Source organism: Brachyhypopomus gauderio, chromosome 13 (genome assembly GCF_052324685.1).
Source record: "Brachyhypopomus gauderio isolate BG-103 chromosome 13, BGAUD_0.2, whole genome shotgun sequence".
Classification (NCBI taxonomy): domain Eukaryota; kingdom Metazoa; phylum Chordata; class Actinopteri; order Gymnotiformes; family Hypopomidae; genus Brachyhypopomus; species Brachyhypopomus gauderio.
This window is the reverse complement of record NC_135223.1, coordinates 11,976,143-11,989,393: the sequence shown is the minus strand read 5'-3', so window position 1 is coordinate 11,989,393 and position 13,251 is coordinate 11,976,143. Positions and strand designations below refer to the sequence as shown.

The 13,251-nt window shown below is 40.4% G+C and overlaps 3 long non-coding RNA genes across 3 annotated transcripts; all 3 read left to right on the top strand.

Annotated features, from left to right (window-relative positions):
• Nucleotides 1-1,489: 1,489 nt before the first annotated feature.
• Nucleotides 1,490-2,675, top strand: LOC143473614 (uncharacterized). Its single transcript, XR_013120584.1, has 3 exons — nucleotides 1,490-1,607; nucleotides 1,697-1,752; nucleotides 1,898-2,675. It is a non-coding gene; the product is annotated as an uncharacterized LOC143473614 (long non-coding RNA).
• A 5,369-nt stretch (nucleotides 2,676-8,044) lies between these two features.
• LOC143473610 (uncharacterized) lies at nucleotides 8,045-9,325 on the top strand. Its single transcript, XR_013120580.1, has 3 exons — nucleotides 8,045-8,162; nucleotides 8,252-8,307; nucleotides 8,453-9,325. It is a non-coding gene; the product is annotated as an uncharacterized LOC143473610 (long non-coding RNA).
• Nucleotides 9,326-10,047: 722 nt separating this feature from the next.
• On the top strand, nucleotides 10,048-12,472 carry LOC143473602 (uncharacterized). Its single transcript, XR_013120579.1, has 3 exons — nucleotides 10,048-10,160; nucleotides 10,250-10,305; nucleotides 10,456-12,472. It is a non-coding gene; the product is annotated as an uncharacterized LOC143473602 (long non-coding RNA).
• Nucleotides 12,473-13,251: the final 779 nt, after the last annotated feature.

Genomic DNA, 13,251 nt, shown 5'->3' with positions numbered 1-13,251 from the left:
TGCAAAAGTGCTGAACCTGTTGTCATAATCTCTAAGGCATCATTTTACATTATTTTTTTAGTTTATTATTTTGTTACATTTTGGTAATTTATCCTAATTTGATTAAATTGTTTGCAGGTGAACATTCAGTTACAGTAAGAAAGGGAATTGGTGAAGGCTTAGATCAACCAATGGTCTCAACCATAGGTCAGAGGTGCATTATCATGAACCTTTACTGTAATTGGCAAACATTTATAGACGCTAAACACTGCAGTATCACAAAGTTTCATAACGAAAAGACAAGGCCATGTACAGGGTGAACAGCCAAGAAGAGGAGTAAGACTGTGTGGTGTAGAGGGGTAAGACTGTGGCGTAGAGGAGTAAGACTGTGTGGTGTAAGGCTGAGGGGACAAAACAGTAAAATAAGGGCAACAATTGTGGACCATGTTTTACATGTAAGTCATGGTCTTACATTGGCTGAAGCTGGTCGCTGGGTGCAGCCGAATATTGGAAGAACAACTGTGTCTTCAGTCGTTCAAACATTTCATAGAGAAAACATGTATGTACTGTAATTCAGAAATGTGCTATCTGCTGTAATGCTACACATTGACATAAATTCTGATGTTATTCAATTTTTTGTTTTGCATTTTTGCATTTATTTACATTTCCATTTATGGCATTTGGCAGACTTATTACCATTTAGGATATCAAGACTAACGGGGCAGTGGTTCCATTTTCACACCTCAACAAGAGGAGGCTGTATGTGCTCAGGTTGTTTTGAGTGTGTAGAATAAGTTATTAATTTTGCAGTTTTTCCAGTCAGTTGTCTGTCATTTCTGAATTTCAATCAGATTTGTTTTTGTCAACAAATTGCAGTGCGAACAGTACAGTCAAACAATATTGCTGTACAAATTTGATTCCAGTCCAATTTCTTGCTATCAGTCTCCCACATACAGTCATGTGTAACTTTGTGTTCCATGTAAGTTTGTATGTGTGTAACATGTATTTGATATACCACAGAATGTGCAGCATTCTTGAAATCAAAAGCTTAGCTAGTTTCCATCAGAATATACTTACAGTCTGCACTGACTGTGACTTATATTTGCACTGACAACATGATTAAGTATTTTGACTGCCTTGTTCATAGGCAATGGCACAAAGACTAGATACTCTGCTGGCACTGATAAAATGACTGACCTAAACCTTAGCTTTTAAGGCAAAAACAACTAATTTTGAGTGAAGTATGTGCTTTTGCAGGTATTTCATTGAGTTTTGCTGTTTGCACTAACTGTTTTAAGAAATGTACTTGTGATGCCAATGTAAATCATGATGTGAGAAATGTACAAAATCGACTGAGAAAAACTGTAACATCACCAAATACTTTTGAGAGTCCTCTCAGTTTTTCATTGGTTCCTGTCATCATTCTCACTATTCACTTGTTGGTTCGTATAATTGGTAGAAAAGAATTTGAACAGCTGATTCTAATCAGGTAAATTATTAGAGGCTTAAAGGGAACGCAGGTAGACAGAGAAATTATCGGTCTGTGGTTCTTAAAGAGCAAAGGAAGGGCTGTCTGAAGTTGTGTTCTGGAATATCCCATCTATAACCATGACGTGGAGGCACAGAAGGTATCCATGTGGCAGGAGTCACTTGTTGTGTCTACTTATTTAAATCTGATGGTGGATTAATTGTGAGTAAATGCTCTTTTGTCTTGTAGGTTTTGGTTTCTTCTCAGTGCAGTATTACTGATGAAAGATGCTGGGGGACAAGACGGTAAGAAACTAGTTTGATTAGTCTACACACATTTGTGCTTGCTCAGAGTTTAAAAAATAACTTTTTCCCTTGTTTCTGTTCAACCCTCTTTCCACATGTGGAATACAAAACCTGCTCCTTATTGATTTTTATTGGCCTAAAAAAGCCAATAAGGTTCTAACTGTAAGTGAATCTGCAGGACCTTACCGGACTGTTGTCCAACGAGACCAGAAGTTTCCTGGAGATGTATCTGAAACCCACCATCTGGGTTCCGTTGAAACCTGGAGCTCTGAACCTAATGTTGCACTAGAAACCCCAGAGTTGTCCAGTAGTCTTTTTGAGCAAGGGCATTTGTACCAGGGTTCCTCTGGTGTGCGGGTGCCCAGGGAATCTCTCCAGTCTGGCCCAGGCCGTCAAGGACCCTACAGGGTTTCATCTTCAGGCCAGTCAACAGACCGCGATGAGGAGGATGTGTCCCATCCTCATCTTCAAGGCCCACAACATGTCGGCGGTTGACTAGACATAATCATCCATACCAAGGGTTGGCAACCACCTGGTTTTACAAGTTGTGTGATGACCTGAAGGGTCTTTGTTGGTGGAATATGCAGACCTTTACCTGCTAGTGTTTTTAGAATGGTCAGTTTAGATGCCTTTACCACTGCAAGAATATTGTGAATAAATGCTCATATTAAAATGGCCCAGCACAAATGTACAAAATAAAATGTCTGCTTAGGAAGGTATGATCATGCTTTAGGATGGGAGAATTGCATATTGAGGTACATCAGAGCAATGATTTTATACCAACTTTTTCTTACACCCAGATATGAGCATTTTTTATGTGTACTTTCTGCAGTGATAAATGATTTGATTTTACATACAATGTAGTCTCAAGATAGGAAAAATGTGTAGTATTTTTCGAAATAAAGGTTGCTTGATAAATACTATGGAAATAATGCAATGTTGTGAAACTTTCTGTACCTTAGATTGTGGTTACCCCCCTGGGAAAAACTGATTTTAATAAAAGTTTTTGTATGAACGTACATTGTGAAATCAATTGACCCTAAATAAAAGTTTAAGATAGTTGGTTTTTTTTTTTTTTTAATGATTTTTGTTTAAATAACAGATGACATTAGGGGGCAGTCATAATCTGGTGGTAGGGAACTGGTCTTGTGCCCGGAGGGCTGTGGGTTTGATTCCCAGGCCTGAGGCCATGACTGAGGTGCCCTTGAGCAAGGCACCTAACCCCAACTGCTCCCCGGGTGCTGGGCTAGGGCTGCCCTCTGCTCTGGGCACATGTGCACCACAGCCCCCTAGTAATCACTTGTGTGTGTGTGTGTGACCTGCACAGATGGGTAAAAGCGGGGGACAAATTTCAATTGCGGTGAAAAATCACAATTGACCAGTGTTGGGAACGGTACTTTAAAAAAGTAATTATAGTTACTAACTACTTGTTCAAAAAAGTAACTGAGTTAGTAACTGAATTACTCTATAATAAAAGTAACGCATTACCAGGGAAAGTAACTATTTGCATTACAGTAAAAAAAGTTTCTGCCTCTTCTCAGTTTGTGTCGTGTGCTTCGGCACGCGTGTAAAAACACTGGATCTGATTGGCTACCATAACGCTGCCTTAGCCAATCGCTTACTGACTTGTTAAGTTAAACAGGTGTTACACCGATAACTGTGACCTATCGAGATCTGTTACTCCTCACTAGCCTGGGCAGCGGTCTGCTCGCATTACTGTTAGTATATCAATATATAGTAACACACTGCTTTTAATGACCAGTAACGTCAACGGCGTTGTAACGACAGGAAAAGTAATTAATTATATATCCCGTTACTGACAAAATGACGCCGTTATTTTTAAAGGCGTTATTCGCAACACTGCAATTGACCAATATGGCACATTTACATTTTTTTTGTTACATGAAGTAGTGCCACATTTTCAAAGCATCAAACGTTATCGCTCTTTCACTTTGCGCTTCATTGCTTCAAAATGTTTCGAAGCATTTCACTGGCTCATAGTCTTTCAGCGTGTGGCATTGGCTCACAGTACTGCAATGCATTCTGAGCATTGACAGTTTGAGAGATGTTAGTGGTTTGTCATACCAGCTATACAAGATCCATCATTGCACATCACCCTTAACCCTTAATATAATTTGCATGCAGAATCAGTCAACAAATTATTCTATGTTCTATAATTATTTCTAAAAATGTAACCAAGATGTGGAAAAAGAAAAAAAATATATATATGTAGAAATGTATAACATAATATCACAACTAACATTTGGATGATAAAAGTAGAAAAGGACATTTAATTGAATTAAAAGTTACGCAAACAGAGGGAAGTAAATTTTGCACCTCAACTCCACCCATGTGACAAACAAATGAATAAACCAACCCCCCCAAATGGAAATGGATCTAAATAATAAATCTACAATTAATATCACCTGTGGTACTAAACAATATTAATGTTGCTGTTTACAGTTTTCTCAGTCGATTTGGTTCATTTCTCAGATCAGAATTGAAATTCTCAAAATTGTTCATTCAATCTCCACATCTCCTTGACACTTGTGCACATCATAATTGTATTTCTCATTACGTTTAACATTTTGCTTTGGCACATTTTGCAAATGGAAATAGACAAATGTCTGGTGTTTTTTACATTTTCAGTTGCTTGTGTCATGTTTAGCAAAATGTGTTGTACGGCTTGTCTGTTGAATTGTCTTACCCTCCAAAACATTTAGTCTTAAGGTCATCGCTTTGGTCATTACATGCAAAAGTGCTGAACCTGTTGTCATAATCTCTAAGGCATCATTTTACATTATTTTTTTAGTTTATTATTTTGTTACATTTTGGTAATTTATCCTAATTTGATTAAATTGTTTGCAGGTGAACATTCAGTTACAGTAAGAAAGGGAATTGGTGAAGGCTTAGATCAACCAATGGTCTCAACCATAGGTCAGAGGTGCATTATCATGAACCTTTACTGTAATTGGCAAACATTTATAGACGCTAAACACTGCAGTATCACAAAGTTTCATAACGAAAAGACAAGGCCATGTACAGGGTGAACAGCCAAGAAGAGGAGTAAGACTGTGTGGTGTAGAGGGGTAAGACTGTGGCGTAGAGGAGTAAGACTGTGTGGTGTAAGGCTGAGGGGACAAAACAGTAAAATAAGGGCAACAATTGTGGACCATGTTTTACATGTAAGTCATGGTCTTACATTGGCTGAAGCTGGTCGCTGGGTGCAGCCGAATATTGGAAGAACAACTGTGTCTTCAGTCGTTCAAACATTTCATAGAGAAAACATGTATGTACTGTAATTCAGAAATGTGCTATCTGCTGTCAGTGGCGGAGCTAGACTTTTATCCTTGGGGTGGCCAGAGGGTGGCCAAAGCTATTTTAGGGGGTCCATAGACTATGACAATGTATATTTAAGAAAAGCATTCAATTGCAATCAAAATCTGTAAATGTTATACTTTTCATATCAAGTACATGTTAAGCACACAGGAGATCGGATTTGCAAAAAAAAATTGCAGTTTTTTAACAATGTGCAAAATGTACAACATGTAAAAGTAAAAACACAGATGTGCTACTTCTGGCATATCTTACAATCCAAATATACGAAATAGGAAAGCTGCTTTCAGCATTCCCTCGATCAGTGAGTGACTGTTTTTGAAATAATTAATTGCACTTGAGTACATATTTTCAGTAACTTACATCACTGATATGGTCACACAAACTTAAGTCGGTGTAATGTAGATGTAACCACTGTAACCACTGTAGATGTAATGTGTAGTATTATTTTTCCTAGAAAAGTGTCTTTTTTACTATTTATTTATGTACAATATGTAAAATTATAATATAATTCATTCATAATATTACCCGCACATACAAAGTAAAAAAAAAAAGGAAAATGTTTTATAAGCTGCACCGGGATAAAAGCCACATATATCTACTGAACTGAACACATTTAACTGAACTGGGGTGAGTTTCCCAAAACGTTCTTAGCGCTACTTCGTAACCTCGTATGAAATGTACGAGGTTACGAAGTAGCCTACTTAGCGCTAAGAACGTTTTGGGAAACTCACCCCTGATCGACACTTTTTGCTTTCAGCCGGTGTTGTGGGGCATTCCGACAACCCTCGTTTATCCGCATAAAGACGCTACAGATTATATTGTCGATTTATGTTTCTATGCATAAATAAGAGCTAGGTTTTAATTATCCATCACAGCAAACTGCATTATCTATGTCCAAAGCCACACTGGCTCAAGGGTGTTAATTATTTTAAATAAAATACACACCGGCTATACTGAAGTTCACCTCTGACCACGACATCGCAGTATTACAGCAGTATTATGTCTAAATATCTAGTTAGGACAAAACTAGAGTGCTCAATGAACTAAGTTATAATCACTGTAACTCCCGAATATCATCTGTAGTGTCTTTATGCGTGTGCAAACGAGGGGACTCGGAATTCACCACAACACGTTCGTTTGAAAAAATTTCTTCGTCGTGCCTGCTGCTTGCATGTGTTAAATGAAATTGAGCATTGAGTATTATTACCGATTACAAAACGCAACAGGCTCTCAACAAGATGTGCGATGCGGTGACATGTCAGTCATCTGGGGGGGCACTTGGGGTGGCCAATCAGAATTCAGGGGGGTCCAGTGCCACCCCGGCCCCTGCTTTGGCTCCGCCTATGTCTGCTGTAATGCTACACATTGACATAAATTCTGATGTTATTCAATTTTTTGTTTTGCATTTTTGCATTTATTTACATTTCCATTTATGGCATTTGGCAGACTTATTACCATTTAGGATATCAAGACTAACGGGGCAGTGGTTCCATTTTCACACCTCAACAAGAGGAGGCTGTATGTGCTCAGGTTGTTTTGAGTGTGTAGAATAAGTTATTAATTTTGCAGTTTTTCCAGTCAGTTGTCTGTCATTTCTGAATTTCAATCAGATTTGTTTTTGTCAACAAATTGCAGTGCGAACAGTACAGTCAAACAATATTGCTGTACAAATTTGATTCCAGTCCAATTTCTTGCTATCAGTCTCCCACATACAGCCATGTGTAACTTTGTGTTCCATGTAAGTTTGTATGTGTGTAACACAGTAGCGAACCGTGACCTTTAAACCTGGGCCCGCTACCCCCCCCCCCCCCCCCCCCCCCCCCCCCGAAAAAAATTGTTTCCTTTCTTACTAAACTGCAATAAAGAATAAAGAAAAACAGACGACAGTACAGCTTTAAAAACGCAATAAACAATAATATCTGTACTAGATAACGTCTTAAGCAAAATAAGTTTCCAAACAAAAAAAGGTTCACAGATCCGTGGTTCTCGGAAGCGGAATATGTAAACAGCGCGCACGAGGACGTCAAAGGGATGAATCGAAACTAGCTAGCGGTGGTGCTAACGACAGCTAGCGTCGCCACAGCGGGCGGAAATTATCATACAGTTAAGCCCGCCCACTAAGAGAGAAGATATGATTGGTCAATTTTGCTGTCATTTGAAACTGGTATTGCGCTGAATTATAACTGCCAGGCCCTCTGTAAACGAACAGCAGGCGTCCTGATAGGGGGAGACACAGGCTCACAGGCTTCCACTTAACCCCTCACCTTCCAACACAGATTGAATAGACACGATTGAATAATTTATTTGCTTATATTCTTGTAATTGTTTAGATGTCGATTGTCAAACTGTAAGTAGATAAAATAAAATTGGATAATTATTTAAGAATATTTTAGGCCCTCTGAGAGGGCGTAGAGGGCCCTGACGGTTCCCCACTGGTGTAACATGTATTTGATATACCACAGAATGTGCAGCATTCTTGAAATCAAAAGCTTAGCTAGTTTCCATCAGAATATACTTACAGTCTGCACTGACTGTGACTTTTTTTTTGCACTGACAACATGATTAAGTATTTTGACTGCCTTGTTCATAGGCAATGGCACAAAGACTAGATACTCTGCTGGCACTGATAAAATGACTGACCTAAACCTTAGCTTTTAAGGCAAAAACAACTAATTTTGAGTGAAGTATGTGCTTTTGCAGGTATTTCATTGAGTTTTGCTGTTTGCACTAACTGTTTTGAGAAATGTACTTGTGATGCCAATGTAAATCATGATGTGAGAAATGTACAAAATCGACTGAGAAAAACTGTAACATCACCAAATACTTTTGAGAGTCCTCTCAGTTTTTCATTGGTTCCTGTCATCATTCTCACTATTCACTTGTTGGTTCGTATAATTGGTAGAAAAGAATTTGAACAGCTGATTCTAATCAGGTAAATTATTAGAGGCTTAAAGGGAACGCAGGTAGACAGAGAAATTATCGGTCTGTGGTTCTTAAAGAGCAAAGGAAGGGCTGTCTGAAGTTGTGTTCTGGAATATCCCATCTATAACCATGATGTGGAGGCACAGAAGGTATCCATGTGGCAGGAGTCACTTGTTGTGTCTACTTATTTAAATCTGATGGTGGATTAATTGTGAGTAAATGCTCTTTTGTCTTGTAGGTTTTGGTTTCTTCTCAGTGCAGTATTACTGATGAAAGATGCTGGGGGACAAGACGGTAAGAAACTAGTTTGATTAGTCTACACACATTTGTGCTTGCTCAGAGTTTAAAAAATAACTTTTTCCCTTGTTTCTGTTCAACCCTCTTTCCACATGTGGAATACAAAACCTGCTCCTTATTGATTTTTATTGGCCTAAAAAAGCCAATAAGGTTCTAACTGTAAGTGAATCTGCAGGACCTTACCGGACTGTTGTCCAACGAGACCAGAAGTTTCCTGGAGATGTATCTGAAACCCACCATCTGGGTTCCGTTGAAACCTGGAGCTCTGAACCTAATGTTGCACTAGAAACCCCAGAGTTGTCCAGTAGTCTTTTTGAGCAAGGGCATTTGTACCAGGGTTCCTCTGGTGTGCGGGTGCCCAGGGAATCTCTCCAGTCTGGCCCAGGCCGTCAAGGACCCTACAGGGTTTCATCTTCAGGCCAGTCAACAGACCGCGATGAGGAGGATGTGTCCCATCCTCATCTTCAAGGCCCACAACATGTCGGCGGTTGACTAGACATAATCATCCATACCAAGGGTTGGCAACCACCTGGTTTTACAAGTTGTGTGATGACCTGAAGGGTCTTTGTTGGTGGAATATGCAGACCTTTACCTGCTAGTGTTTTTAGAATGGTCAGTTTAGATGCCTTTACCACTGCAAGAATATTGTGAATAAATGCTCATATTAAAATGGCCCAGCACAAATGTACAAAATAAAATGTCTGCTTAGGAAGGTATGATCATGCTTTAGGATGGGAGAATTGCATATTGAGGTACATCAGAGCAATGATTTTATAACAACTTTTTCTTACACCCAGATATGAGCATTTTTTATGTGTACTTTCTGCAGTGATAAATGATTTGATTTTACATACAATGTAGTCTCAAGATAGGAAAAATGTGTAGTATTTTTCGAAATAAAGGTTGCTTGATAAATACTATGGAAATAATGCAATGTTGTGAAACTTTCTGTACCTTAGATTGTGGTTACCCCCCTGGGAAAAACTGATTTTAATAAAGTTTTTGTATGAACGTACATTGTGAAATCAATTGACCCTAAATAAAAGTTTAAGATAGTTGGTTTTTTTTTTTTTTTAATGATTTTTGTTTAAATAACAGATGACATTAGGGGGCAGTCATAATCTGGTGGTAGGGAACTGGTCTTGTGCCCGGAGTAAACCAGGACATTAAATGAATTTTTTTTTTGCCGGGACCTAATATTAAAAAGAAGGAAAACCGGGACAGGTGGCAACCCTACGAATTGATTAAATTATTATTATTTTATTCTATCGCCAAATTCGATGTAATAAGCCATGTTAACTATCTCATGGTTGTTGTCTCATCTTATATCTCATTTATTATCTGTTCAACTTCTTTCTTTACTTTTGATTAGTGATGGCCGTTAACGGCGTAAACGCCGAGGTGTCATGTGACGCCAAGCGAGCTTCCAATTGGCTGGTGATGAAAAGTTGCTGAGCCAAATAGCTCAGCCGAGCGCACATGGTGAGATTTCGGGCACGCGTGCCAGAAAATATCAAACACGTTAGATAAATGTCTCACAGGCACAAGAGGCAGAGAATTTTGTCTCAAGCGTCCGCACACGGCGATCAACTAGCTGAGCAAACGGGCACGCGTACCCGTTTGCTCAGCTAGTTGCTCGCTGTGTGCGGGGGGGGGGGGGGGGGGGGGGCTTAATTGGTAGAAAAGAATTTGAACAGGTGATTCTTATCAGGTAAATTATTAGAGGCTTAAAGGGAACGCAGGTAGACAGAGAAATTATCTGTCTGTGGTTCTTAAAGAGCAAAGGAAGGGTTGTCTGAAGTTGTGTTCTGGAATATCCCATCTATAACCATGACGTGGAGGCACAGAAGGTATCCATGTGGCAGGAGTCACTTGTTGTGTCTACTTATTTAAATCTGATGGTGGATTAATTGTGAGTAAATGCTCTTTTGTCTTGTAGGTTTTGGTTTCTTCTCAGTGCAGTATTACTGATGAAAGATGCTGGGGGACAAGACGGTAAGAAACTAGTTTGATTAGTCTACACACATTGATGCTTTGTGCTTGCTCAGAGTTTAAATAATAACTTTTTCCCTTGTTTCTGTTCAACCCCTGCACCCCCTTTCCACATGTGGAATACAACACCTGCTCCTTACTGATATGATGTAGTAAAATGGGATCCTGTGGCTTGGACTAAAGCCAACTACCCTCGTTATCAGCCTGAGGAAGAAGACTTTAGTTCTAGTGTTGTAGCCATGGAAAGTAGCTCTCTGAGCAAGATTTGAAATTCGGGGAGGATGAACAGTCAAACTGGGCTTCCAGCAGCCAACAGGGTTCCTCAGAGGTTCTAACTGTAAGTGAATCTGCAAGACCTTACCGGACTGTTGTCCAACGTGACCAGAAGTTTCCTGGAGATGTATCTAGATGGTGGCATCTGGGTTCTGTTGAACCCTGGCGCTTTAAACCTAATGTTGCACTAGAAACCCCAGAGTTGTCCAGTAGTCTTTTTGAGCAAGGGCATTTGTACCAGGGTTCCTCTGGTGTCTGGGTGCCCAGGGAATCTGTCCAGTCTGGTCTAGGCCATCCAGGACCCTACAGGGTTCCATCTTCAGGCCAGTCAACACGTTCTCATCATGGTCTGTCCCATCCTCACCCTCAAGGCCCACAACATGGCCATCCTTTCCACAGCAGGCCACTAAGTAAGTCCCCAGCTTTTCTACCCCAGATTAAATTGAGCCTCTCTTCTCTGGCTAGTGAGAACCTCGGTGTGGGTTTAGCCAGGGATCCTCATCAAAGCAGCAGGAGGCACCCTCCTTGGGTTGAAAGTAAATTGCAGCCACCTAGCCGCCATTCTGAGATGTGGGATTCTGGTGTGCCCACCACCAGCTACCAGTTCAACGGTGATGATGCACGAAAAAGACACAGGTTTCCTGGACCTCCGTATTCCCACGATATGCACAAAGGCCAGCACTCCGGCCTGTACCGCCCTTGGGAACGTTCTCAAACCCAGTTGTGGGGTTCTGGTGTATCTTCCACCTACCCCCAGACCGATTGGGATGATGCTCGTAAAAGGCACAGGTTTCCTGGACGCCCACATCCTCAGGATATGCACAAAGGCCATTCCTCTGGCCCCTACCGCCCTTCAGGACAGACTGCCCAATCCCAGCTGTGGGGTTCTCCTCTGACCTCCAGCCGTCCCTCTGGCATGAAGGGGGGGGGATATAAAGGCTACAGCCAATACAACCGCTTGTATTCCTAAGGTACAGACCAATTCTGGTCCTCCAGCACAGACTGCCTGATGCCAGATGCTGAAGATTACGTTCTTCCTGAATCCCACACTGTAATGCTCAACCAGTGAAGCCCAGCAAGTTGGACCTCCTCCATCTACTGTGAGTTGCCCAAAGGGATTTTCAGCAGTTACTCCATTGGGTGGGATCAGGATTATGGGACTTGAAGGTTTGGTGCAATCTTGAGGTGCTGGATGGATTGATTCTGGTTTTGTGATCTAAATAAAACCAACTACAATATTGCTGTCTCTGATTTGGTTCTGTTTTTCAAACTGGTTGAGAAGGCACAACATCCAAACTAAGGGTTGGCAACCACCTGGTTTTGCAAGGTGTGTGTGATGACCTTTACCTGCTAGTGTCTTCAGAAGGTCGGTTTAGATGCCTTTTACCACTGCAAGAATGTTGTTGTGAATAAATGTTCATATTAATATGGCCCAGGACAAATGTACAAAATAAATGTCCGCTTAGGAAGGTATGATCTTGCTTAATATGGAAGAATTGCATATTGAGGTTTCTTGGGCAGATCTAAATTGTTTACAACGATACAAAATATTTACGCAAGCATCTTAAAAATGTCCAAGAATGCTTTAACTTGATTTAGTATTCTACATTTTAGGCACGTGTGTGAAGTGTATATACTGCAATGCAACTAAATTCTTTCAAAAACATTTGACAATTAAAATTACAAAGGGAAAACGGTGAAATCTAAATATCTATTTGATCAAAGGACTTTTGTTACACAACCAATTATGGCCTTCAAACAGCATGTGCAATCTTTTAAACTTTGTTAAAAAAAAAAAAAAAAAAAAAATGTACAGTTGGACAAATCCAGTGTATTAGGTGGAAACATCAGAGCAGTGACTTTATAACAACTTTTCCTTACACCCAGATATGAGCTTTTTTTTTTTTTTCTTTTATGTACTTTCTGCAATGATAAATTATTTGGTTTTACACACAATGTAGTCTCAAGACAGAAAAACGTGTATTTTTCAAAATAAATGTTGCTTGAGAAATACTATGGAAATAATGCAATGTTGTGACAGACTCTCTGTACCTTAGATTGTGGTTATCCCCTTTGGTAAAGCTGAATTTAATAAAATTTTTGTATGAACGTACATTGCAAAATTGATTGATCCTAAATAAAAGTTTAAGACTGTTTTAAAGGTTTTTGTTTAAATAACAGATGACATTAGGTGGCAGTCATAGTCTGGTGGTAGGAAACTGGTTTTGTGACCCAAGGGTCGTGGGTTCGATAACCCCAACTTCTCCCCGGGCGCCGGGCTAGGACTGCCCACCGCTCTGCGCACGTGTGCACCACAGCCCCCTAGTAATCACTAGTTGTGTGCAGGCCCGTTGACAGTCTTGCTGGGGCCCGGGACAAGAAAGCCCCCCCCCCCCCCCCCCCCCCCCCCCATGCGGCTTACGTCATTTGAATTTCCTCTGTAGCAGACAATCCTTGAGTTAGGTCATATAGTATATAATATAGCCACACATCAAAACTGTTTCTGACAGGTTTATACTTGACGCGGCGCGAGCGGCGCGAGCGGCGCGAGGGTCCGCGCGGCGAAAATAACGTAATAGCTTCAGCACAAAGTCATGTTTGCAGGGTTCATACACCTTTAAAAGGTGGAATTAAAGCACTTGTATGTCACTTTCAAGGTCCAGTTCAATATTTCCC